The sequence below is a fragment of the Podarcis erhardii genome (genome assembly GCF_964252035.2).
Source record: "Podarcis erhardii genome assembly, chromosome: 8".
Taxonomy (NCBI): Eukaryota; Metazoa; Chordata; class Lepidosauria; order Squamata; family Lacertidae; genus Podarcis; species Podarcis erhardii.
Window position 1 is genome coordinate 78,621,032 of NC_138499.1, and position 25,405 is coordinate 78,646,436.

Genomic DNA, 25,405 nt, shown 5'->3' on the forward strand with positions numbered 1-25,405 from the left:
AACAACCCGATTAGCACAATTTCAGATCTGAACCATTGCACCATTTCCCCCCAGCAAAAACTGTCCATCCATCACCCACTCCATCAGAAGCTGCTGTTTGCCTCTTTCTTCAAATCTCTTCTGTGTAAGCAATTACACGTTCTGGATGCATTTTCTTTTCCTAGGTAATCTATTTTAAGGTGGGGTGGTTGCAAAGAGGAAGCGTTCAGAAACAGTCTTTTCTACTACCGTAAAGCTTCAAGCACACAGTAACCTGTGACAGTTTTCTCCACTCACGTCCCGACAATGTTGCTCCAGGCCAAGGTTAATGCGTTATTCTAAGGGCATAGTGCCCACTTCATGCAACTGTTAAGTCAGGACCGGGGAAGAGAGTGACGCAGCAAAGCAAAACAAAAAACGAGGCGTGATGGATGGAGCCAAGCCTACACAGTGACAGAAATAACTTTTTATATCACAGAAAATAATCACCTCTCCCACACAAGCTGCTCGCGGAGAAAGCACAAAGACTGAGAAACAGTTATGGCATCTTGGGGTGGGGTGGGGGGTCAAGAACGGTTTTGTAGGTGTGGGTGTTTTGAAGCCTTCCCAGCAGCTCAAGCTTTTAGGGGGAAGGCCTCAATGACCCCTGTATTAAGCTGTATTGATATGCTGATCTGGTTTTTTGAAAACTGCTTATGCTTGAGATTGGGGGGTGGGCAGGGAGAGGACAAGACTGGAAAAACATTACTAACGGAGATTGCAAGAATATTCTTGCACGTTTGGGTACATGTGATGAGAACATGGATGTTCACACAAGAATGGGGAACTGAGACTGCAAGTTTATGGGGTAAAGTGAACACGTGGGGGCATTACTCAGAGTAGGTCGCTGGTTTTCTTGGGCGAAGTAGAGGACGGAGGAAGACAAGAGATGAGTCAACCTTTCAGGCAGACAGAAAATGAGGAACAACCAGTTTCAAGGGTCTGCAAAAACGAGAAGATTTGGGGTCTGTGGTCAATCAAATGATGAAGGGTAGCATCATGACTTATGTAGGCCCCAAGAAGGTGGTGCTGACAAAATTTAGGGTATAAGAAAAGGTGGCTCATATAGGAACGGGGTCTCCATTCCTTGTCAGAAGTGAGGTCCCATTGATCAAGAAAGATATCCGATGGTCTATTGAGTATGTCTGATTAACTGTTTGCACCTTTACTGTTCTAGGGAATAATCTTCCATAGATATGGATATGGTTCTTTTAATGTATTCACGATGTTCTCCTGGTCTTGTCCTAATAGCTGGCATACCCCTCACAATTCTGCGGAACAAAGAAGGACTATTCAGTCAGAAGATTAAATCAGGGCCATCTCCTTCAGAGAAATTGGGTACATCTGAATTTATTTTCCTTCACTATGGTTTGTCCAAGTTGGGAGTGATACAGCGGTGCATTCTTGCTACTGTGTTCCTGTGCTCATGTGAAACAGCAGCAACCATGCTGCGACTCTGACCTAGTACAGTTGTACCTTGGTTCTCGAACGTAATCCGTTCCAAAAGTCCGTTTGACTTCCAAAACGTTCGAATTGGCTGCCAGAGCTTCCTGCACTCAAGCAGAAGCCGCGTCAGACATCTGGCTTCCGTAAAACATTCGAAAACCGGAACACTTACTTCTGAATTTTTGGCGTTTGGGAGCAAAAACATACGAGTACCAAGGCGTTTGAGAACCAAGGTACGACTGTAGTTAGTTGCTGAAGTGGTAAACCTGTATCTGAGCTGTAACATTTTGTACTGGCAACTCTGTGTCTGAAAATTCCACCCTGCTAGATATCAAGAAGATGAGCTTCCTTCTTCTCCCTGACACACTAATTCTCTCTGTGTGAAAATTCCTTTTTCATGAGAACTCCCACATGCAAGCTGAAATAGCACAGGCCTAGACACATGGGCTGACAACCCCAGCCAGGGCACAACTAAATGAGATGTGAGGATGAAAATCTTCCAGGGCTTTACTTTAAAAAGAGTAAGTTAAAAGCAACTATGGAGAGAAGGAAGACCAAAATCATAGCACAACCACTGCACTGGAAAAGTCAGAGGTTAACTTTTTCTCCCTGAGCATTTTTCCCAACTGAACTTATCCCTGGGAAGAAAATACGCAGGTAGCTATCTATATGGCACTTTCGCGCAGAAAATAGCAGCTCCGAGAATGGGCAATTTAAATGATGAGCACTGAATTTGGGCTGTCTCAGAGCACATTCCCAGAGATTTATTGATGGTATAAAATTTGATCATTTAGTGCACATCCAACGTCCAACTCCTGCCCAGAATTATCATGCTGATTCCCCCTGTAACAAACCCACAATCTACACCAAAGATGTATTGACTGTAAATGCGCCAATTACAGAATTAATTTATGAATTAACGATCGGTCTATATGCACAGCTGTGTTGCTAGCTGAACTCTACCCTGAAAAGAGGCAGGGTAGATGTTGGTATCAGTGCAGAGGTTAATATAGGCTGACCCACTGAACCATGAATTATGTGTGGGAGCTGGAAATCACTCATGGCTGAAGAAAGTAAAGGGTCAATAACAGCTGAGCATCAGCTGATCAGTTGTCAGAGCAGGAAAGGGAGGGGGTCAAGGAGGAATAAAGCAATTCACACTTGGCCTGCTAAGTGTCAGAGACATATAAATGAAGCCTGTCCAAAAATAGCAAATTGGAAACGGCTTTTATTCTGGGGAAAGCTAGAGTCAAGATCTTTGCACTACCCATCCCCTCTAATTTCACATTAATTCACTGCCCCTTACACACTTTATTCAGATTCATTCCAGCTATTCATTTGTTGTGTGTTTCTGTGCAATATTGTTATTTTCATATTAGCCACCATGGTGGAAAAATAAATAGATCTCATGGCTTGCGGTGCACAACTCTGCTTTACAATGCAATCCACAGGACAGGTCGGTGGTAGAAGAGTTTGGATTTGATATCCCGCTTTATAACTTCCCAAAGGAGTCTCAAAGCGGCTAACATTCTCCTTTCCCTTCCTCCCCCACAACAAACATTCTGTGAGGTGAGTGGGGCTGAGAGACTTCAGAGAAGTGTGCCTGGCCCAAGGTCACCCAGCAGCTGCATGTGGAGGAGCGGAGACGCGAACCCGGTTCCCCAGATTACGAGATTACCGCTCTTAACCACTACACCACACTGGCTCTCTGGTAAGAACAGATGCCCATCTGAAATGGTACAATATCAAAGAAGGACTCCACCTGGCAATTTTCCAGAAGGAGTATGTTGGTGCTGAGCAATTATGAGGGTGGTCATCTCATGGGTCCATCAGCAACCAAGCCAAGGAAAGCAATCAGAAGGTAGACGTTATTGCACCAACTTTAAAACTGACGTTGTGATTCCAGGATGTCCCTGTAGTGCCCCTTTCGTTGTCCTCTCCCGCTCAAAGCAGCTGTCGCCCTTATCAAACACTGTTAATAGGCATCCTGGGAAGTACTTCTACACTTAACAACATTACGTCAGGCGGCAAAATTAAATTAACTTAACAACAGCGCAACGGATTAAGCATTTTCTGCGAGCGACAGAGCTAACACTAATGGGAACTGACGCTGAGGATGTCTGTGTCGCTGGCCAAGGTGTCAGATGTTACTGGAAAGCAAAGTAATAATAGGCAGCGTGGTGCAGCAGTTAGATCAGGGGTGGCTGAAATATCTCTCCCAACAACCTCAGCGATCATGACTAAAGTCTACTGGGAGTTGCAGACCCTTGGGTCAATCACTGGTTTGTTTTCAGCTAAGTTCTACTCAAGAGTAGATCAGGGCTTTTTTTTTCTTCAGTCAGAACTTGCTGGAACTCAGTTCTGGCACCTCTCAGGTGGGTGCCACTGTCATTATAAGAGAACAAGGGAGGCACTCTTTTTCTAGGAAAACAGCACCATAGACCCACTGAAATAAATGAACCTAAGTCAGTCATGACTCATGTCCATTAATTTCAATAATTCTACTTCAAGTAGGAGTACCTGTCACAGCAAAACCTACCTCACAGGGTGGTTGTGAAGATAAAAGGGAGAGTGGGCTACAAATGCCACTCTGAGGACATGTCGGATAAAAAAAAAGTGTTTTTAAAATGAACAGGTAGACACTAGCAGTCACATCTGTCTATTGACTAAAGAAAAGCCATGAGGTTTCTTCCCTCTCGAAAGGACTCTATAGAAATGGAAAGTAAGATACAGTAAGAAGCCTTTGCACATCACATAATTCACTAATGGAATTTGCTGCCACAAGACAGGACTAGAAGAAGATCAGATACATTAAAGGATGCCTATCAACAACAATTACCTAAATGCGGCGTCCATGTTCAGAGGCATCCGAATACCAGATGATGAGGAGAAAGAAGTGAAGGCTATTAACTTAATGTTCCTCTTGTGTATCCCATGCTTGTTTGGCTGCTTTTCAATAGAAAATGCTGGACTGGATAAGGCTGAAGTACCGTATTTTCCCATGTATAACACGCCCCCTATTTTGGGGGACTCAAAATTCAAAAAATGGGGGGGGGGGGAATTGCCCAGAGTTGTTGAACTTTTTTGGGGGAGGATTGCTCTCAGAGTTGTGGAGCTTTTTTGGGTGGAGAACAATGGAAATTGCTCACCAGCCTGATCAACGGACGCATCGCAGAAGCCATAAATTCCCTGCCCACAGCAGCTGCCAAACACCCACCCATTGGCCACAGCAACAGCCAATCGAAAGCAGCACTTGTCACAGACACCAATCAACAGCGCAATCACTGCTGGCAATCTGCTGCTCACAGCAGGAACCAATCCCCCATCACCACTATATGCTATCCATGTATAAGACGACCCACAATTTTTGAGATGATTTAGCTGACAAAAGCTTGTCTTATACATGGAAATGTATGGTACAGTGGTGCCTCGCAAGACGAAAAGAATCCGTTCCGCGATTCTCTTCGTCTAGCGGTTTTTTCGTCTTGCGAAGCAAGCCCATTGACGGCTTAGCGGCTTTTAGCGGCTTATCAGCTTAGCGGATAAGCAGATAAGCGGCTTAGAAAAAGGGGGGAGGGAAAGGGAAAAAAAGTCGGAAAAACTCGCAAGACATTTCGTCTTGTGAAGCAAGCCCATAGGGAAATTCGTTTTGCGAAGCGCCTCCAAAACGGAAAACCCTTTCATCTAGCGGGTTTTTCGTCTTGCGGGGCACCACTGGATGTCTTTGGTAAAGATATGGCATAATTGGATAAAAACTGTATTCGTGCATGTTCCTATCTACCAATGTATAGAGAAGTGGACATTAATTTAAATGCCCCAATATGTGAAGGGAAATTGATCAAAACTTACATCCAAAGAAGTTTCATAGAGAGCATATGTCCCGCAACAATTATTTTTGCTGCAACTAGACCAGCCATTGGTTGCGCTCATAAACTCTGCAAGGAGACTTGCATCACCAAACACTTGGCGACACTCTCTGGACATGCACTGGAGAATTGCAAAGGATCATGCTTCCCACACTGGACAAAGGCTGGATGATCATCTGTCATGGATGCTTTAACTGGGATTCCTGCATTGCAGGGGGTTGGACTAAATGACCCTTGGTATCCCTTCCAACTGTATGATTGTATGGAACACTCTTCCAACAGAAATTCAGGAGATGCATTCTGTTTTAACCTTCAACCGTCTCCTGGAATCTCTTATATGCCACCAAGCTTATGTGGGCAATTCAGTCATCAATCTCAGGTTTTATTTTACACATGGTCTTATTGTATAAAGGAATGGTTGCTGTCAAGTGCTTTGATATACCGGTACAGTGGTGGCCCGCAAAACGAATGCCTCGCAAGACGAAAAACTCGCTAGACGAAAGAGTTTTCCGTCTTTTGAGTCGTTCCGCAAGACAAATGTCCCTATGGGCTTGCTTCACAAGACGAAATGTCTGGCGAGTTCTTGCGAGTTTTTTCCCTCTTTCTTAAAGCCGCTAAGCCGTTAATAGCCGTTAATAGCTGCTAAGCCGCTAATAGCCGCTAATAGCCGTGCTTCGCAAGACAAAAAGAGGAAGAGACTCGCGGAACAGATTAATTTCATCTTGCGAGGCACCACTGTACTTTTATAAACAAACAAATAAAAGCATAATGCAAGTGAAAGGCGCACCTTTTAACATTCGCTTGCCCCCATCCAGCCCATCACGGCTTCCAAACAACATTTAATTCCTGGTCTACCTTGCCTAATTTAGGTGAAACAGAGAGCTGGAGCTCTCACTCCAAATCTCCTTTTGGTGCTTTTGGATAAATGTTAAAAAGCACCAAAAGGATAAATGTTAAAAAGTATGGGGGACAAGACAGTACTCTGCTGGACGCAACTGAACAACGCCCCCAACCCCAGATGCTGAGCAATAGTTTCGCTAAAATCATACCTGTACTTAATTTAAATCAATTTATCAGGTCGAAATGGTTTGTTTATGGTGTGGGGTAAGAGTATTATTCCTCCTGAAACAGAGAAACTGACATCATTTGTCTAAACCAATGAACAAAATATTTCATGGTAACTACCTTATCCAATGTCATCCCTTGAAATGCATCACTTTCCATGCAGAGAAAAATGAGCCATATGGTGAAGCACAGATGATGAGTAACGACGGTCGGGTAGAAAAACAAAAAACAAAGTATCCTGTGACTGCAAGATGGCATGGTTGCCAATAAACTGCATTTAAAATTAGTAAAGGTGGAGAAAAATATTCTGCACGTATTTTTCTATTCTTCATAAACGATAGATCGACTAAAAGGTATGTGGAAGAAGCATTTGGAAGAATGATGTAACCATTTAGCCAAATTGCCTTATATGTAAATTCATTTCAAAAATTGACAGGAGTTATTTATTCTCAATATATGGAAAATACACAGTAATGGCTCATCTTGAGAGCCAGTAAGCACAGTGTTGTTAATTGGTTTCCAGTTCTACATTCTGAATTAAGATCAGTACTGGGGCTGTGAAGATGTTTCAAGAATTTGTGGGTACAGTGGTACCTCGGGTTAAGTACTTAATTCGTTCCGGAGGTCCATACTTAACCTGAAACTGTTCTTAACCTGAAGCACCACTTTAGCTAATGAGGCCTCTTGCTGCCACCGCACCGCCAGAGCACGATTTCTGTTCTCATCCTGAAGCAAAGTTCTTAACCTGAAGCACTATTTCTGGGTTAGTGTAGTCTGTAACCTGAAGCGTATGTAACCTGAGGTACCACTGTATTTTGATAAGCATGAATTAATACGCAATTCGCATAAGTGACATGTTAATATCACACTTTTAGCAGAAATTGTTAAAACATGTTTTCAAAACACTCTGCTCTTTATTGTTAAACTCCTTAACGAATATTTCAATGCTTCAAAGCACATACATTTGAGTGTCAGCCAAGCGCAAAAAAATGGCACTTAGACTTTTGGAGGTGCTCGCAAATGGAAAAACTTGTGGTGCAAAATGTGCCTGGCCCCCTGCTAATTTTGAACCCTGCCAATATGGCAATGGATATAACTCTACTGGACATCTGAGAACAGAGGATCCAGTCACCAGGGTTTCACGTTCCCTTCTCGTGGTGTCCCTCTCTGGATTGTAGACATATTTAATATTCAACAAGAAGGCCTTATGTGGTTGACTTGGTTCATACGATACAATACGATACGATACGATATCTTTATTGTCATTGTCCCTTGCGGAACAATGAAACTGAAAACTACATAAAACTACATTAAAACTACATAAAACTACCACAAAACTACATAAAAGCTACATAAAACTACTACAAAACTACATAAAACATTCAAAACCCCCTAAAAACTCTAAAACCCCATTTTAAAAAACACTATACTACAGAGACCCCTTATGCTGCGTTTAGAACCAGAATTGCATTAGCGTAGAAACTTCAGGCGGCTAGTCCTGGCCTTTATAACCCTATACCTTCTTCCAGAAGGCAGAAGCTGAAAGAGATCATTTCCGGGGTGCGTACTATCATGTGCTATCTCTGCCGCTTTCTTATGGCACCTGGCAGCATAGATTTGATCTAAGGTGGGAAGAGTGCACCCAATAATTCTCTCTGCAGTCTTTACAACCCTGGATAGCATTGTTTTTTCCCTGGCCTTGCAGCTCCCACACCACACGCACAGACCATAAGTTAGCACGCTCTCCACAGTGTAATGGTAAAATGCCTTCATCACCATCCACATAAAAAAAACCTATTTCTTAGGTCACAGAAGACAAGCTTTCTTGAGAGGATAGCTGTTGTGATCAATAGTACAGCAGAAACCCAAGTGACCTCTCGCCTATAGAATCCCTCAGTGAAGGAGGCAGCCAAGCAAAATACAACAAACTCCTGGGGAAGAAAGGAAGTGGTTTTGCAGAAATGTTACTTTAGGGTTGCGGCAAGCATGTTTAATTTTATTCCAAGGCATTTGACGTCAAAGGGTGGGAAAGACGTAACACCGGGGGTGGTGGGATAGGTGTTTAAACCAAACCCCAAAGCTATCGCATATGTGGCATGCAGCATCGCTTGCTGAGAGGTTTGTTTGTTTTTACTCATGAGAGTTACAAAAGAGCTTTGCTTCTTCAGTAAAGCGGCTGTATTGGCGAAAAGGTTAACGGTTCAAACTATTGACAGCAAAGTATCAGTGAGATGTTCATGAAAGCAACCAATATCTGAAGTACAGACAGACAGAAGATCTACATTTAAAAAAAAAGACTTTAAAGAAGAATGGGAACTTTTTACAAATTACTTTTAAAAAGCACAATATGAATTGGACTCCTTGGCAGGTTCTGAATAAACATACACAAAGTTTTTTATTGTTAACATAATAGACAGATAATTTAAGATCTTTACAATTCTACAATATGCAGAGAATAACAGGTGTTGAACAATCAGAGAGGGGAGATGAGAGAAGTCTTGGGAGGGAGGGAGGGTTTTTCTTGGGGAGGGGGGGAAGGAGAAAAAAATGGGGGGAAGAATGAAGATGATGTGTTTTGATAACTTGCTATGTTTAAATTCTTAATAAAAATTCTCATTACAGTGGTACCTCGGGTTCCAGACGCTTCAGGTTACATACGCTTCTGGTTACAGACTCCGCCAACCCAAAAATAGTACCTCGGGTTAAGAACTTTGCTTCAGGATGAGAACAGAAATTGCGCAGTGGCGGCGCGGCGGCAGCGGGAGACCCCATTAGCTAAAGTGGTGCTTCAGGTTAAGAACAGTTTCAGGTTAAGAACAGAGCTCCAGAACAAATTAAGTACATAACCAGAGGTACCACTGTATATAGTCATAAAGTAATGCATTGAGAGGCTTGGTAGGGGCAAAATTGTACTGGTAACTCGACTGAACAATCACTGTATTTTGTAATTGGTTTGATTTTATATTTTTTTACTAGCTCATTTGCATTAATAAATTCATACAGAAGGCCTGGAAGAGGGAGAGAAGTGACTGTTTTCTTGATTTAGGAAGATGTCCTTGCCAGCTCGCCAGGGACACAGGTGGCGCTGTGGGTTAAAGCCTCAGCGCCTAGGACTTGCCGATCGAAAGGTCGGCGGTTCGAATCCCTGCGGCGGGGTGCGCTCCTGCTGCTTGGTCCCAGCGCCTGCCAACCTAGCAGTTCGAAAGCACCTCCGGGTGCAAGTAGATAAATAGGGACCGCTTACCAGCGGGAAGGTAAACGGCGTTTCCGTGTGCGGCTCTGGCTCGCCAGAGCAGCGATGTCACGCTGGCCACGTGACCCGGAAGTGTCTCCGGACAGCGCTGGCCCCTGGCCTCTTAAGTGAGATGGGCGCACAACCCCAGAGTCTGTCAAGACTGGCCCGTACGGGCAGGGGTACCTTTACCTTTACCTTTTACCTTGCCAGCTCACCATAGGTGGCCATTTATAAGCTTGATTGAAAGCAACAACGAATAAACCCTAGGAATGGGGAACTTCAGAATGGGAGGTCAAAATATGGCCCTCAGTCCTCTGTGTCAGCCCTCTGAACTCTCCCCAAGCCACACCCATTGCTGGACCGGCTCCATTTACTTCAGCTGATTTTGCCTTGTTGAAATGTGTCCTTGTGGTGATGACTCTTGCTTGCCTGGACGGATGAAGGGGTGTGTGTGTGTGTGTGTGTGTGTGTGTGTGTGTGTGTGTGTGTCCCCACAAACTTTTGGCTTTCATGTAGCTGGAATGTAGACTACCGTACAAAGGTACAAGTTGTATGCATTCCTCCACCAACCTTGACCTCTGGCATACAGGTCCAGGAAGGCTGTCAACAAAGGCAATACAGGATGAATGCCCTGCATTATACCTGACATAGCTCATTCTTCCTCACTTAAAATCAATCAATCCTGTCAGAAGATATGGACAAACAGATAACATACCAGGCACACCCTGAAAATCCATTATTTTCAACCCATATTTTAAGAGCCAATGTTTCCAGTCCATAGTTTCGCAAGTGTCATGGGTTTTGTACAGAGCACATGATTTTCCCAACACTGCAAGGTTAGGGGGCAACTCGGCGTACAAAATGAACCTCTGAGTCACTCTGGTATACCTATAACCCAGTTTTTCTAGCATTTAGGATTAGTTTAGAAACCTTGAAAACTACCGTATTTTTCGCCCTATAGGATGCACTTTGCCCTCCAAAAATGAAGGGAAAATGTGTGTGCGTCCTATGGGGCGAATGCAGGCTTTCGCTGAAGCCTGGAGAGCGAGAGGGGTTGGTGCGCACCGACCCCTCTCGCTCTCCAGGCTTCAGGAAGCTATCCACAAGCCTTGGGAGCCCGGTGCGACTTCCCACCGGGCTCCCTAGGCTTGCGGACAGCAGCCTGCATCCCGAAGCCTGGGGCGTGCAGCGGAGCGTGCCCCGGGCTTCGGGCAGATATCCGCAAGCCTGTTCTGGGGGCTGGGGCTTCCCCCGTCCCAGCCCCGTGCCTGGGGGGGGGAATAATTTGTTTTTCTTTATTTCCCCCCCCCAAAAAAAAAACTAGGTGCGGCAACTTTGCCTATTTGACTAATCCACAGTAACTGAACAGAATTTGAATGGAAGGAATTAATACTGCCATTTCTTACAGTAAGGTGCACACAGTTTGTGCTTTTCTGTTTGTTTTCCATTTTTAGAATATCAGCATGGGCGCAGTCATCTCTAAAGAACGCACCACACAATACTGGGAACATTTAAGCGATTAAGACGCCCTATGTGAAAACAACATACTGCACACCTGGTTGTAATGAGACGAAACCTTACCCTATGTCCCCCTGTTGCGCTGTGTCAGCAAGAGTCAATGATATGAGAGGTGTGCGTGGAATAAACAGTCCGTGCGAGAACATCAGGACATGATGTATTTTGTTACGTATACAGAGTGGAGGTGAAATAATTCAACAAGGGATGCTGGAACTACTGAATGAACCACATTTCCGCTACTTTGTATTTTCACCCTTCTCATATCTTGTTCCATTGCAGTTAAACTAAGATACCTATGACAGTATATGCAGCTTGTGCATATGTATTCCCAGTGCCAGATTTATGTATAAGCTAAGTAAGCTATAGATTAGGGCCCCACTCTCTTGGGGGGCCCCCAAAAAAAGAAATGGGAAAAAACCTGGATGTACATTTCCAAAATATAAGATAAAAAACAAATAAAATAAAACCTTCATACAGCAACAGTGTTTTGTGTTGTGTAGGTTCCTATGATGTAAGTAATGGGACCTACCTGCTAGCCTGCTCCCGAAAATATCACTGGTTTGCTCATTTCTATATACAGTGGTACCTCAGTTAAGTACTTAATTCATTCCGGAGGTCCGTTCTTAACCTGAAACTGTTCTTAACCTGAAGCACCACTTTAGCTAATGGGGCCTCCAGCTGCCGCCGTACCGCTAGAGCACGATTTCTGTTCTTATCCTGAAGCAAAGTTCTTAACCCAAGGTACTAATATTTCTGGGTTAGCGGAGTCTGTAACCTGAAGCGTATGTAACCTGAAGTGTATGTAACCCGAGGTACCACTGTATAGGGTACCTACATTCTGCATGGATTGGTGGCATGGCAACATGTGCAAATGGCTTTAGATACCTATTAGGTCCATAATACCATATAGCATATAATCGACACACAAAAAACAGCGACAATTTGTTGTTGACAAAGGACAGCTGGGCATATAAAGGACCCCATTACTTTCAGTAGTTTAGGGCCTCATCAGACCTAAATCCAGCCCTGTGTATTCCTGCAGAATGCAGGCAGAAACCTTGTACAGAACACTCCCTCTTTCTTAGCTGTGCAATACTACTTTAGAGCTGCAGGGACTCCCATTAGACTTGCCAGCTTCACTACCCTTCATAAATTGTATCTGCTGGGTCATTTGTGCACTGTTTACTTTCTTCATATTAATCTTCCTTCCGGGACATGCTACAAAGTGTATTTTTCAGTGCTGAGTCACTTGCCTTTGTATTTCCTTGCAAAACAACAAATCTGGTTAGGATTAATGGCACATCAAACGATACTGAGGGCTGATATTCAACTTCGGACCAAAAGACATTAGAGAATCAGAACAGTGGCTCCGGGATTGGAGAAGATTTGCAAACATCTGCTTGGGATGGATGCCAAACACATTTCGTAAGACCAAGTCTGATCTCTTGGTCCCGCTTTGGAATCCTATGGTGGCTGCGTTCGGACATGTTAAGAGTCCCAGGTTCACACATTCTACTCTCCCCTCCACTGGTGAGGCTATGAGAAGGAGCTGAGAATTATAGCTTCCAGTTCTGTTTCAGATTAACCTCGGTTTAGGGAGTCATCTGAACCATACTGTGGCTATTCTTAACCATGGTGTGTTGTAACGAATCAGCTTTGTAAACCATGGTTTGTTCCAACAAACTCCAGTTAAGATGAGTATGCTTAAACTGGTTAATCCAAAAATTCCTCCTCGTGGCAGCAATAAGGGGGATTGGGGGTTGGATGAAAGTCTGCAGCTCATTCTCACGATTCAGCAGTACAGTGCTACCTCAGGTTACATACACTTCAGGTTACAAATGCTTCAGGTTACAGACTCCGCTAACCCAGAAATAGTACCTTGGATTAAGAACTTTGCTTCAGGATGAGAACATAAATCGTGCTCCGGTGGCGTGGCAGCAGCAGGAGGCCCCATTAGCTAAAGTGGTGCTTCAGGTTAAGAAAAGTTTCAGGTTAAGAACTGACCTCCAGAACGAATTAAGTACTTAACCCAAGGTACCACTGTACATCTAAATAAGGTTCATTTGTCTGAAACACAGCTCAGTTATTTGGGGGGCAACTGCGCTTTCACTAGGGCTTCCTATTTTAGATTCACAATTCTATTATATTCCTTTAGAAAAAAATTTTTTCATGTGCGTCTCACTTCAGCCTCTCCCCTCTCCACCACCAATTCTACTACACTCAGCCACAAGCAAGTCTGCTGTTGCTTTATAGCAGGGGTCAGCAAATGTTTTCAGCGGGGGGGGGGCGGTCCACTGTCCCTCAGACCTTGTGGGGGGCCGGGCTATATTTTTTTTGGGGGGGGGATGAACAAATTCCTATGCACCACAAATAACCCAGAGATGCATTTTAAATAAAAGCACACATTCTACTCATGTAAAAACATGCTGATTCCTGGACCGTCCGCGGGCCAGATTTAGAAGGCAATTGGGCTGGATCTGGCCCCCGGGCCTTAGTTTGCCTACCGATGCTTTGTAGCATTAATTATCCCTTGTTGCCTCTTAAGCAAAGAACTTTTGATGAACCAATACCTAGTGCTACCTTTCTGAAATGAAATCCTTCGTCAATACTGTGCTCGCTTACAAGGAAAATAGCTACTGCAACCTGATACAGCCTAATCCAAGGCAAGCTTTATTAAATCTGTTTTTTATATGACCATAATAATTTACTGCTTAAGGACCAACTAATCTTTTTCATGTCTGCAGCTAGAAATATATTAACACAATATGGGAAAACAGCTACTAACTTAGAGGCATGGTGGGATACATTTCTCCACAAGGAGCTACAGTATGTTCTAGTGTCTAATAAAGTATCTCAGAGCACTAAGCCACACAAAAGCCAAAGATAATTCTGTAACTGTATGGTGCATTTTTTATTCAGTACAGGTAACTCACAACTTGTGCACATTCAGCTTTAAGCGCTTGACAATTTTTTTAATTGAAAAAGATGTGGAAAGCGGGCAGGCAACTGGGGGGGGGGGACTTTGGCAATCCCACCCACCACTGAACCCAATGTGCTTTGACTATATGTGATTTTGGCTTCCGGCGCTATCCCCAGAACGTACCCCCAGCAGAATCTTCAGAAACTGAAAAAATTAAAAAAAGAATACTCACTTATTTTATGAAGCCTCTCTTGACATATTTTCCTGGAAGCTCCTTACATCAGGGCCATTTTTTATTGTGTCACCCTGTACAGTAGAACTTTCCAAACTTGTCATGCTGGTGACACACTTTTTAGACATGCATCATTTCGCAACACAGTAATTCATTTTTACTAGCAAACCAGAGGTTCAATTGACCCCTTTCCAGCCCTGGGAGGAGCATGGGGAGTGTTTGTGCGATACACCTACACAACGCAGCCAACACACTAATGTGTCGTGACACACAGTTTGGAAAGCTCTGCTGTACAGAAAGAGGTACACTGATGACACGTGGGGGCGGCGGAAATGTGTACCTAGTGAAATTCTGTATACAACTATTACAGGAGCCTGGTCTTTTGAGTATAACAACCACTACATTTATGGTATAGAACTGTCTACATAATTCACCAAATATCTTTAAATGCTTTTGGCTATAACATCATCCAACCCACCTCAACCACCATGAACATCAACGTACCAATAGTACAATGTGGATCCACTGAAATTCAAAACTGTGCTAGAACACTGACTCTAAAAGTCAAATCACTTTACGGACTTTGAGGCATGCTGTTTTATTTCTAGTTCTCAACTTGTGGTAGCAAAGCCCAGTAAAAAAGTAATAATAATTTCACATCCAGCTAGTTTTTTTGAGGGTGGTATCAAACTTGCCTTATTTTGCCTGTCTGTTAAGATCTAGAATCAAAAATCTAGACTTTTTTATTTCCATTACCAAAACGACAATACAGCATATAAATGCCCACCACTTTTATGAGCTTGGATAAATGTATCACATTATCAAAATACACCAGCAAGACACATTCATCATGTGCCGCTTCCAATAATCCCAACACTCCAACCACACAAATAATGTTTGACTGGGTTGCAATTGCTGGAGATGGAACCAAAAAGTTCTTAAATCTGTTTGGAATAATGTGTGCCACTGGAACTTAATTGAGAAGTAATACAATGGCTTTATTTGTTTGGTGTCTTAAAGGATTAGCACTTTGTCACAAAGGGCAAGTCATCTTTAACCTGGAAATGTTCCTTATATACATTTTTTCCATTGTTTGGTATGTTCAGTACTTGGATTTGAGCAGCAAAATTAAGACAGGCTTGCTTTCTCTTGCCATTAGTCTCTGACGTCAGCCCTTCATTTCCAGTATGTTTACTAGCATAGAAAGGCATCTGCTCCCATCTTTAATCGCCCAGAATGGGCAATAAAGCACTAAAGTTATATAAGCAATTTAATAATTAACAGTAGTAGTAATCATCAGCAGATTTTCCACCCATTGGTGTGTCTCTTCTGTTGGAATACCAGGCTTGAAATTATCTCGGCCAGCACAGAAAATGTCAAGGCACATTAATGTTATTTCTGATCGCCGAAGAATTGATGCTTTTGGATTATGGTGCTGGAGGAGAATCTTGAGAGTCCCATGGACTGCAAGAAGATCAAACCTATCCATTCTGAAGAAAATCAGCCCTGAGTGCTCACTGGAAGGACAGATCCTGAAGCTGAGGCTCCAATACTTTGGCCACCTCATGAGAAGAGAAGACTCCCTGGAAAAGACCCTGATGTTGGGAAAGATGGAGGGCACAAGGAGAAGGGGACGACAGAGGATGAGATGGTTGGACAGTGTTCTCAAAGCTACCAGTATGAGTTTGACCAAACTGCAGGAGGCTGTGGAAGACAGGAGTGCCTGGCGTGGTCTGGTTAATGGGGTCACGAAGAATTGGACACGACTAAACGACTAAAAAACAACACTTAAAACAGCAGCATTTATTTTCAACAGCAGTCTGCTTCGGACTGGACAGCAACCAACTTTCGAAGAGAAATTAAGACAGGTGGTCAGTAAGCAGGAAAATATGAAGGGCATCTTCAGATTGAATAAACCTTAAACTTCTGCTTCTTCTCCAAGAAGCAGCTAGCGTCACCAAGAAATGCTTTATCAGCAAATCCAGCTGCACCCCTTGCAGGCAGCAGTGTCCAATGGCATGTTTCTTCAGGCAGTTTTAATACTTCCCACACACACTTCCCACTTCCGCATCAACCGGAAACTGAGATTGGCTACTCAAGATCACACGGTACCATTAGCTACCCTAAGTGCAGTATCTGAAACAATTCAAAAGGCTTGGCTCGTGAGCAAACATCTCTTCTCCCCTGGCTGCCTCCCTGACTTCATCCCACATTGTTCATGAGAGCCCTTTGACCCTCCAGAGAGATTTTTTGGGAGGGAAGGGAGGTGCAAGGGGCTGCACGGAGAAGGAAAGGAAATAAACTTTACGTCCATGAACATCCTTAACTTGTGTTATAGGAATTCCAAGGTCGCACACACACATATATTAATATAATATAATATAATATGTTCATAAATGTTCATAAATGTACAAGGCAAACACATACATAAGTATATAAACCATGTGTCTGAAATAGTACAGAACAATCCTGAAGCCATTTTGATTCTCCCAAACTGACCTGCAAGGAGAAAGGAAATGGGGAAAGCTTTCCAATTGTCTTTGGTCTGAGGGGCTTACACCTCCCTGGGAATACAGTCTGGCAAGTATCTGTTAAGCTGAGCACACTATAAATTTGTGTAAGAGATTCAGGAACTAAGTATTTACCATCTCAAAGGAATGGGCCAGGCTACCCAGAAAAGGCAATCAGATAAGGCATTATCCTGGCAGACAGGAGAGAACCAACACACTCAAATTTCTGCTGGGGACCACCTCCTGTGTATGATGTTTTTCTTGGGGGGGTGTCTTGAGCTACAGGGGAGGCGATTTCAAATGTCTATACAGTGGACCCTCTGGATACGAACTTAATTCGTTCCGGGGGTCCGTATGTACCCCGAAAACTCAGCATCTAAGAGGCACCGCTTCTGCTCATGCGCACGGCACGATAAATGCTTCTGCGCATGCGGCAAAACGGAAGGTAACGTTCCACTGTATAAGAGCTTGGACACCATTGTTCTGGGTTCCTCCTCCATCCTGCACGGGGGTGGGGGACACACACACCCTGTTGCAACAGTTTAATAAAGATCAGGCTTACTAGCTGCTTTGCTTCTCAATATTCTCTGGCTGGCCTCTGTTATTTTCTCCTACCAATAGAAAACCTACATAAGGACTCTATACGGGCTCCTGGATACCCCGTAAGGGATAAAGGAGCGTTTTTTTCTTATAACACTTGTATTAGCCTCCAAGTCAATATCATTCTGCGCACTCCCTTCTTCCTCTCCCTAACCCAGCCTTCTCCCCAAATATGCAACTTCCACAGATTTTAACATATTAATCTTCCAGATTCTAAACAAAAGGGTGGAAAGCTGCTTTGGTTTTAGAGGCGATTCCAATGCATTTTAAAATGCATCCACCCCTCCACCCCACAAGACTCTTTTAAAGCTTTCCCTGAGGATTCTTGTTTTCCAAGGACAATGGAGTTGATTTGAGGTTTTGGGTTCTTAGGTTATTACACTGCTTTGCAATTCCCTCCTGGCCAATGTGTGCACCCAAGTGTTAAATGTGTTGTGACATGCCACCTGAAGCGACAAAAGAATATTTACTTGGCTGAATTAACACATTGTACTTCAGTGGAAGAAAATAGCCACATCTTACAGAAAATCTAAACGTGACACAATCAAATTCCATCAGAAAGCATTGATGGATATTAGTGATCAAAATGCTTCTGTTTCCAATGCCTGAAATTTTTATATTTCTATGATGCATACCTTTTTTTACTCAGGTAAATATTCTATTCTACTGTGGTCCCTAGGAAAGAATCCATCTTAGTGGAATTTGCCTGCTACTCTCACCTCTATTCCTGGAAATATCCAAAGCAGACCTATGCTATAAAGCTGTTGTAAGGGGTACAAAATAAACATTTCATACTGCTATAGCTTGGGGTTGTTTTATCATGTTGCCATCTTTGTTCATGCTGTTGGTTTTATGGTGGATTGAATTGAGTTGATTATGAGTTGTTGTTTTAATATTTGCAAATTTTCGGATTGTTAGCTGCCTTGGGGGGACTACTTTTTCTTTCTTAAAGGAGAGTGCAAACAATTTAAATAAATAAATTAAATGATACCTTCTATGTTCTCCAAACATTTCTGTTCCCCAGGTTGCTCATGTCAAACTTCTATCATGCAAAGCACAACAGAAAGGCAGGTATTAGATACCCAGAGCAAAGCATCAAAATGGCTGCAGAACACACTCGCAGGCTTCAAGTTCACCGCTATTCCCAAACTGTGAACATTTGCGCACACAACGCTTTGTGAGTTCCCCTCCCCACACTTCACAAGAAATGCTATGCTGTCAATTGAGTCTTTGGGCTTTGTTGTTGCGCCTTCCAGACCAAGAATCTCTAAAAACATCATTTTAGCCTAATCTTCTCTATTCTCTCTAACTGTTGTATAACCTTCTCTTATGAAAACTTTCATGAAACGAAGTGATTTGTTTTCAAACCGCTTTACGTTTGCTCACTGCCAATAACTCCGGCTAGACTTTGTTTCTTTGTGCTGTGGTTCTTAACTGTATACCATTTGGCAATATCAAACATGGCGAATAAATTCAAACAAACATGGGAAACAATTCAAACAAACACAAGCCCCTCTTAAGTCTCACTTTTTTGCAGTAAGTTCAACTCTCTTCTCTGCTGAAATCAAGACTTCAAAGCATGTTGAACTTTGGCTAGATACCTGGTGGGTGCTCTACACAAATACTAGCTATAGTTTTATGACCTGGCTCTAGCAAGATCACACACCTTTGCCTGTCCTCCCAGATTACGAAAAACAAATTAGGGTAATAGAAGGCTATGCATTAAACGTAAATAACAACACAAGTACAATGAGAAGAATTGGAAGTCTTATTTAGAAATTCAATTAACGATTGTATAATAATGCAAATTCGTGTTTTGTATGTGTGTGTTTTTTCCTCTTTCTTTTTTTTGTCTTAATCTTTTCTTTTTTATCTTTATGTATGTATATATATATTGGGACGTGGGTGGCGCTGTGGGTTAAACTACAGAGCCTTGGACTTGCCAATCAGAAGGTCAGCGGTTCGAATCCCCAGGACGGTGTGAGCTCCCGTTGCTCGGTCCCAGCTCCTGCCAACCTAGCAATTCAAAAGCACATCAGAGTGCAAGTAGATAAATAGGTATCGCTCTGGCGGGAAGGTAAACGACGTTTCCATGCGCTGCTCTGGTTCGCCAGAAGCGGCTTAGTCATGCTGGCCACATGACACAGAAGCTGAACACCGGCTCCCTCGGCCAATAAAGCGAGATGAGCGCCGCAACCCCAGAGTCGGTCACAACTGGACCCAATGGTCAGAGGTCCCTTTACCTTATGTATATATATTTGTATTTTAATTCAATAAAGATGATTTTTAAAAGAAAAAAGAAAGCTGTGGCCTATAATTGCTAAACAATGGTTGGAAAGGGTTGAGTCTACGCTATTTGCCACTGGGATGTGAATTTTGAGTAATGAAAGCAGAAACACTGATTTCATTACTATCTATGATGAGTTGAATTGCATCATTGAGAATATGTACTATGCAGAACTACCGCCACCACTGAACATTACACACTAGGGTAATGTGTGAACCAAGGCCTAATTCTGCCTTTCTTCCACAGGTTCAGAAGCCCTTTCAAAGAAGCAATTCTCAAATCCAGAAAACATTTAATGACACGTTTAAGCCAGGGAGTTGCTGTGCATGTGAAGTTTAGCAATATGCCTGCTTAATTGTATGTTTTCCTGACAGGCAACCTGGCTGGTGGCCGAAGGCAAACACTGTGTGGAAACTGCTCCTGCCTTGAACTGTCCTATATTTCTTCTGCGCAATCAGCAGCCTTACTCACTGGCATATTCTACGTGCTTTTGCTGTATTCTGCATCCCAGCATAATAGGCCCTTTGTTCTGAAAATACTGGAAATATGATGAATACAGTATTAGATGTTTTTTTTAAAAAAGGAAAAACTCTGCAGAGTTGGAGCCGCTCAACTTTGTGACTCCTTTCCAATTCCAAGATATCCTTTTCTCTTCTTTGTATTTCTCCATCCTCTTTTTCAGTGAAAAGCTTTACTCTTCAGTTTAGATGTGGACACCGCACCTTTCCTTCTTATCTCACCCAGGCAATTCTTGAAGAGGGGGGAAAACACTATTGAGGAGAGTAATTGGAGTACCTCATGTTCTGTTCCTGTTGGGTATTTGGAGCCACTTCAGTAAAGGCAAGCATTTGTCAGATGAAGACTTAAATGGAGGGATCTTCTGCCGCTGCAAAGATATACGGTACAATGCATTGTCTGGATGCAGACCTATTTCTTTTTCCTTTGGAGTTACTTCGATAAAATTCAGGGCCTTGGACCACCAGCAGTAACTGACGGCTGCGAACCAAAAGCTCCTATATGAAGTGCAGCTGCTATTTCTGCGCTAAACATCTAACCACCTATTTGTTGTTCCTTTGACAAGATCACCATAATATTTCCACTCAGGTTCTACAAAGGAGGTTTGCAAACACATGGGTGTACTTGGGGGTGGAAAAGGTGTTAGAAGAAGAGTCTTCTTGGAGATGAAGTCTCTACACCTATTGCCTGGGTTCCTGGATAGTTATCAGACACCCACACACCCAAGGGAGCAGAGGAATACTCAGGAAGGATCTTCAAAGATGATGGTGAAGTACCCGGATAGCCATCTCCTCAGGAGGAAGGTGAAGCTCATGAAAGCAACTGCTTGGGTCAGGGCTTGGCTGAGAAGCCAGAAGGGAGGGAGCCTATATAAGCTCTGTCTAAACTGAGCAACTGCTGAAGCAACAGTTCCCTTGAAGCTCCAATGCTTGGCCTTTCCTAAACCTGGTAACAGATGAAGTGTCACAACAAATCATCTGAAGGAGCGTCTCCACCCACATCGTTCAGCCTCCTGAGGTCCAGCTCCAAGGGCTTTCTGGTGGTTCCCTCACTGCGAGAAGTGAGGTTAAAGGGAACCAGGCAGAGGGCCTTCTTGGTAGTGGCGCCCACCCTTTAGAATGCCCTACAGTCATACCTCATATTACGTCCGCTTCATGTTACATTCTTTCAGGTTACGTCCCGTGGCAACCTGGAAGTACCAGAAAGGGTTACTTCCGGGTCGCCGCGGAGCTCAACCCAAAAACGCTCAACTTGAAGCAACTTTAACCCGAGGTATGACTGTATACCCATTTTTTTATGGTTTGAATGGTTTCCAATGCAGTACCACATGGAAAGCTCTGCTAAAAATCCAAACAGACTAGATCTACCGCACATATTATTTTTTTTACACCCAAACTACGTAACAAGGATAACTGTGACTTTAAAGATGAATGGGAACCTTTTACAAAATATTTGAAGAAACAACAATACGAACTGGACTCTTTGGCAGGTTTTGAATAAACATTCACAAAATCTTTGTTGGTAATATATAGACAGATAAATTGAGGATCTTTACAACTCTATAACATGCAGATAAAAATATATGTTGAGAAACCAGAGATAGGAGTTGAGGGAAGTCGGGGGACGGGGACGGGAGGGTGGGTATATGTTTTCGGGGGAGGGGTTGGGGGAAAATAATGTGGATGATGTATTTTTGTTAAAATTATTGTGTTGAAATTCTTAATAAAAATATTTATAAAAAAAGAAAGATGTACTGCACATTTTGGGTACATGAATCTGACTGCTCTCACCAGAAAAGCACTATTGTTTGCTTGCTCCCAGTAACAAAAATAACCAGTGGTGATCCCGATAGCAGTGCAAGTGAAGAAAAACGTAAAAGGTACTTTGCGCAGAAGACTTTTCTAGGCCAGGATCAATGGCAAAACAAACACCGAAGCCTGTCTTTGATACACAATTAGCACGTGAAGCTGAATAGATAAGCCTGCACGTGATACAAGTGATTCAAGGGCACTGTTTTTTGTCTTTCCCCTGTGGCACTGTGCTCTTCAAACATTCAGAAAATAAATCCTTTCCCTATCAATTTTGGCCCGCTCTCATCAGCCCCCTTGCAGCCTTCCAGGAACCCCCTTGCCTTCTGCTCCCACTCATTCCTTCCATAAACTCTCAACAGTAGTCCATTTGTTTATCAGGTCCACCATCAGCAGCAAGGGCAGCCCTGCTCAAGCAATGAGCTGGCCTTCCCCAGCTCTGGGTGAAAGAACAATAGGCAGCTGTGAAAACTGAACCAGCTACATGGGGAGGGGGGGGCATTTTCCATTATAACACAAATGTTGTTTTTATATGATTCCCACATGAACAAATACTAATAAAACCTTTCAGGACTGTGATGGGTTTCAAAAACAAAATACAGAATTTCCTACTGCAGTACTTTGGGCCTGCAAAACGGATCAATTGAAGCCAAAACTCTTATTTCTGGTTCACTATGTTTTTGCAGGCAGGAAAAAAATTGTGGCCAATGGGGGGTGGACCCAAAGTTTGTGAAGGAACATCTCTACCCCCAATCATTCTGCCCAGACACTGAGGTCCAGCTTCGAGTGCCTTCTGGCGGTTCCCTCACTGCGAGAAGTGAAGCTACAAGGAACCAGGCAAAGGGCTTTCTCACTCAGTGGTAGCAAATGCCCTCCCACCAGATGTCAAGGAGATGAGTAACTATGCAACCTTTCGAAGACATCTGAAGGCAGCCCTGTATACAGAAGCGTTTGAATGTTTAATTATATATTTTTATATATTGGCAGCTGCCCAGAGTGGCTGGGGCAAGCCAGTCAGATGGGCAGGGTACAAATAATAAATTGTTTCGTTGCTATTATTCATAATTTTGTATGCATGCCACTTTTGCACGAAAACGAATTGTGCTCAAAGTGGCTTACAAGAAAGAAAACAGGAAGAACAATTTCATAACAGCATAATAGCCAATATAGCATCATACAAAAAACACCACAGTACAGTATTTAATAATAATAATAATAATAATAATAATAATAATAATAATAATAATAACAACAACAAAATAATAAAAGAATAAAAGAATAAATGAATAATAATAATTTTAAAATATTTTATTATTATACCCCGCCCATCTGGCTGGGTTTCCCCAGCCACTCTATCAATATAACAAGATTAAACTAACAAGGGAACACCTTCTGGCAATAGCAAAAACAACAAGGGAGCTTGTCAGCTTTACCTTGGTCTTAAGAAACACCTCACAGTCCCTCTCCTACAATGTAGTTGTGGAAGACTTTACAGTAACAGTAGGATATCAAGCTTTTTCGCTGTTTCAGTCAACAGATGGCAAGCCATGCAAACAAGGTAGAAAACAAGGCCTTTTCCTTCGGCAACAAGAAGCACCAAATAACCAAGACTCGTCCAAATGTATCGCCCTTGTTTTCCCCTCAGCTCTGGCATCGGGTTCACCGCTGGACAGAGCAAAAACGGTCCTGCTCCAAAAATTGCTCTCTTGCATCAACATTCCTTTGACTTAGGGATAACAAACATAGGGGTGGCCCTTGATAATATGCCGCCCTGATAATATGCCACCCATTATCCATACAAATATAAGGGAAGAAGGCCATCTCCATTTTGCTCAATGGTGCAATTACATTGTGGTTGAAAAAGGAGAAATGGTGGACACCTTGTGGTTTAATTCTGACCGATGCTGACAAGCAACGTCATTAACTCAGTTAACCTCTAGTGCATCAGCTGATGCTACAATCGTAAGGCTGCAAAAAACAACAACAACCACCTTGTAGGAATCACACAGGATCTCACGAAATTTTCAACGCCCATAAAAGAGCTTTTGTTGAATGGGGCTGTAAACGGACAAAGCCGTTCTAATAAATAAAAGTGCAATCCAGCAACAGCTTAATGGTAGAAATGCCATCACCAATGGGAAACGGACTGCGTTCACTGAATAACATTTATCCCTTAGGAGATATTTTTATGGGGCAATGCCTGACATAAGAGGCCAGAGAATTCTTACCATTGTATATTAATACAGATAATCTATCCATCACTATTTTGGGGGGAAAGTGATTTTTTAATTAAAAACCAACAACACATTGATGGCCTCCTTTGGAATGATGCATATGCCACAAACATACAACCTCCTGATAGTAATGTCCCTATGTACATGCTGAACTTGTTCCAAAAACAACTGAAAAGGATGAAGGAAACAGAATCATTTTCCTGCCAAAACTGATGGGGTTGGCTCTGTGAGGTCATAATGCTGGCAAACAGATCACACTTTTGCTTTAGAAGGATGCCTAGTGGGGCTGTCCAGCCCAGTTGTCTAACAAAAATGACATGGTAAAGGAGAGAATAGGGCAAGCCACAACCTAAGAGAGATGGTTTAAATCAGGGGTAGGCAACCTAAGGCCAGAGGCCAGATCCGTCCCAATCGCCTTCTCAATCCGGCCTGCGGCCAGTCCAGGAATCAGCGTGTTTTTACATGAGTAGAATGCGTCCTTTTAGGTAAAATGCATCTCTGGGTTATTTGTGGGGCATAGGAATTCGTTGGTTTTTTTCTTTTTCAAAATATAGTCCGGCCCACCATGAGGTCTGAGGGACGGTGGGCGCCACTATGGAGAAGGCCCTCTGCCTGGTTCCCTGTAACCTCACTTCTCACAGTGAGGGAACCACCAGAAGGCCCTCAGAGCTGGATCTCAAGTGTCCAGGCTGAATGATGGGGGTGGAGACGCTCCTTCAGGTATGTAGGGCCAAAGCAGTTTAGGCTTCCACTGCTTACTTGATTTGATTAAAAAGGAAGAGATTAGCAGGGGGTTGGGGAGTGGATCAGGTTTGGAGAGACAGCAAGTCTCTCCTGGATAAGAAAAGATTGAGAGGAGATATGATAGCCACCTTCAGATATCTCAAGGGCTGTCACATGGCAAATGATGCAAGCTTGTTTTCTACTGCTCTGGAAGATAGGACCCAAACCAATGGCTTGGAGTTACCAGAAAGGAGATTCCAACTAAACACCAGGAAGAACATTCTTACAGTGGAAGCTGTTTGACAGTGGAGCAGACTCTCATGAGAGCTGGTGGTCTTTCCTTCCTTGAAGGTTTTCAAGCGATCTATCATGGATGCTTTAGCTGAGATTCCTGCATAGCAGGGGATTGGACCAGATAACCCTAGGG

The 25,405-nt window shown here is 43.1% G+C and overlaps 1 protein-coding gene and 1 long non-coding RNA gene across 4 annotated transcripts in view; one reads left to right on the forward strand and one right to left on the reverse strand.

Moving 5' to 3' along the window:
- The window catches only part of ANKH (ANKH inorganic pyrophosphate transport regulator), a 127,712-nt gene that overhangs the window by 78,820 nt on the left and 23,487 nt on the right, over positions 1-25,405 (reverse strand). The gene's annotated exons all lie outside the window — the stretch shown is intronic.
- On the forward strand, positions 5,624-11,291 carry LOC309348171. 2 transcript variants are annotated; one of them, XR_014159264.1, is made up of 3 exons: positions 5,624-5,709; positions 6,559-6,748; positions 11,085-11,291. It is a non-coding gene; the product is annotated as an uncharacterized lncRNA (long non-coding RNA). The 2 variants fall into 2 exon arrangements; XR_014159265.1 differs by lacking the exon at positions 5,624-5,709 and having other exon boundaries at positions 6,338-6,748.